At 37.2% G+C, this 3171-nt stretch overlaps 1 pseudogene; it reads right to left on the bottom strand.

Annotated features, from left to right (window-relative positions):
• Nucleotides 1-427: 427 nt before the first annotated feature.
• Nucleotides 428-1646, bottom strand: LOC120597007 (probable E3 ubiquitin-protein ligase makorin-2; annotated as a pseudogene).
• Nucleotides 1647-3171: the final 1525 nt, after the last annotated feature.

Raw genomic sequence — 3171 nt, forward strand, 5'->3', positions numbered from 1 at the left:
TAAGTACACTAGGGAAATTTACTATAGAGGAATCCTTTTGTAGGGGTGAAGAGTCCTCTGGTAAGAAATCTGCTTTAGGGGCAACTACAAGTTAACTGTTTCTAGGGAGTTAAAGCTCATAAGGGACAGGAGCCAGGTTTGTTTTAAAATCGGTCAATCAAAACTGGCTGGTTTGTTGACCCCCTGAGGAGCTTGAGGTACAACTAAGATAATAGCTAGAAAAGTAGAGATTCGTATACTTGTTAGGTTATTTTATATCCTTCACTATTCTTATGGCTGTAATAATGGAGAATGGATGAGACCAAGGTTAAATACAACCCCACTCAAATCTAAGCACCTTGGGCTGCAGTAAAGGAAGCTCTGCACACTCTAGCTCAGAGAAGGCTCAGCCAGAGGAGCCCGAGATACATGAGCATCCATCTACTCTTCAGGGTTCTGATGACTCTACTCCTGACAGGTGCATGAAGAGGTACCCAAGCTCTGTCATGTTGACATCTGTGTTGGGGACATGCTGACTTTCTCGGTCCTCAATGAAATCCCAGAGCCACACTGAATTAAAGAACCTTACTGTGCCTTCAGTACTGAGCTGTTTCTGAGATTTCTCAGGCTCTGCCAGCCTCCTATCTGGGTAAGCATGGCAGTAAAGACATTTGCTTCCAAATAGGCAGGTTCCCTTACCTTGCTCAAAGTATCTGGAAGCTTTTTTTCCCATTCCCTGTTTGAAAGATTCAATCAACTCATTGTTTTTATACTGATCTTCCACCCAATACACACTTAGAATTACAAACTCTATTACTCAGCATTCTGGACAAGATTTAATGATTGCATTCTCAAACTACTTGGCAGGACAAGCAGTATGTTGATTGCAATTGGAGAGAATCCCAAATCTCCTCTCAGAAGCAGATGCCTTCTCAAGGATCACTTCCATGCAGATACTGCACACTTTGTCCTGACTTGCCTGACTTGCCTTCCCCATCTCGTGTTTGAATGTCGACATGCAGATCTTCTCATGAGCTTTTCTTTGTTCTGGGTCAAAGGGGTGCAGGACTTGTAACCTACAGGTTTCACACACTTCTCCATGCAAGTAGACACAAATATCTTCAAATTGGCACTCTCTGGCATCTGCATAGGGGCATAGCTGCTGCACACTGTCGTAGGAGCTGCTGGCTTCTCAGTCATCAAGACTACTCCTGATTGCATGTAGGTAGGAATGTGGCTTCATTTCTGGGCTTCTCTGGGAGTCACTACCACTTCCTAGATTACTCACCACAGTTGGGGAAGCCTTTTCTTTAGCCAATGCAGAAAGATTTCAGTCTCTAAGTACCAATGTCCTCTTTTCACATTCCCCAGGTTGACATAAGTTAGTTTTCGCAATGGATGCAGTGAGGTCAGAAGGAGGGTGAGGACTGTGGAAACTCAGGGAGGGCACACTGTGCAGCACAGTGCCCACAAGCACCAGCAGCCGCACCAGAGGGCCTCGTGTGATCGTATCTGCAACAAGTTCCATAGGCGTAACAACACTTCTGATAGCATTTGCAGATGGTGGATGGCTTCCTGTTTGCCAAGTCATGTGAAAACAGGCATTGGTTTCCTTCCCAACACACACTATGTATAAAATACCTGCAAGTGATCTGCTTGGTGCTCATGATAGTCGTGCTGGAGGGCCGTGGTCACGTCGCTGCCTCCCACTCTCGCCGTGGCCACCTCACAAACTCTCTTAATTTCCCCTTTTCTCATTCTTCATATCTATAGACCAGCCATGAGAGCTTATTGAAATTTATTTTCCATTTTTTTATTTACACGTAATTAAAAGATTATTGTATTCTCTGTTCCCTAGTAATGGCTTAAGCATGGCAAATAATTTTATTAATGTTTTTTGTTTATTTGAGTTTTTTTTATTTGTTATTGTTGATCTTGTGGGTTTTTGAAAGGTTGTATAAAACAATTCAGATGGTCGTCATTATCCCCTATACCTGAACGCTTTTTCAGGGAAGTTTTAAAGCAAGAAAATGGCATTTTTGGAAACTGAGTGGAGGCACTACTGCAGATTTAAAAGAGTAGAATTAGGAATGAAGCAATAATTATTCTGGTTGGTGAAGTGATTCACAATAAGAAAATGGCAGTAGAATTTAAAAGTAAGAATGGATTTAAATTGTATTCAAAATGATAAGGACTAAGTGTTAATCTCTTAAACGAATTGTATCTAAACTTAATTTTCTATTTATTAATAGCAAAATAATCAGTTCATAAATTAAGATAGCCTCCTGCCACTGTGTAATAAATGGCTCATTGGTCACTAACTTTCAGAGAAATTCTAAGGGAAACACTAATGAAATAATTGTAATACCATAATATCATCTCTTGATTGATTATGCTAAATTTTCACTTGATATTTTCACTTTTAACAGAGATTTTTTGTTTTTGATCCAATTAATTTTGTTTAATTTTGTTAATTAACTTGTTTTAATTTTATTTATACTTTAATTATTATAACACTTAAAGATGCAAAGCATGATGAAATTTTGCTACTGAAAAAGTAAGGTGATTTGGAGTGAACAGTAAGTAATATAAAATGCCACCAATATGACTCATTTAGAGAATTGAGATAACTTACTAGAGTTGTGAAGATTATAAAATTAATAACCATAAAATGCGTGGGATAGAATCTGGCACTTTGTAACTCCTCAATAAATATTACTATTATTGAGACATAAGCAATCCTAACATTAATTTTGTTTACATAGTTTTTTTTTTTCTGATACAGCTAATAACACAAACAGCAAAAAAGAAAAAAGAAAAAAATAGTAATGTATTTTTGTAGGTTATTTCCATCTAACTATGGTCAATAATACCAAAAATATCTCTAGAAATCTCTCCATTTTTAGAAGCGAACATCTAAGACTAAGAGAAGTCTCCTAAAGCATTCATGTTTTTGTTTCTATAAACAGGGAGCATTTTAAGAATATGGATTATGGCAAAATAAGAATATAAATGTTTAGTACCAAAGATAAACATGAAAATATTTCTAAAGTTTAAGTCATTTCATAGTTATTATTTACTCAAGTGTATGTTTCTTGGCCCACTGAATTAATTATTGATAACTTTTTTGTTCTACATTGAAATAACCATGAAGACAAATGTCATTCTCAGGTGGATATTGAGATTAACATT

This window comes from Pteropus medius, unplaced genomic scaffold (genome assembly GCF_902729225.1).
Source record: "Pteropus medius unplaced genomic scaffold, Ma_sr-lr_union100, whole genome shotgun sequence".
Classification (NCBI taxonomy): domain Eukaryota; kingdom Metazoa; phylum Chordata; class Mammalia; order Chiroptera; family Pteropodidae; genus Pteropus; species Pteropus medius.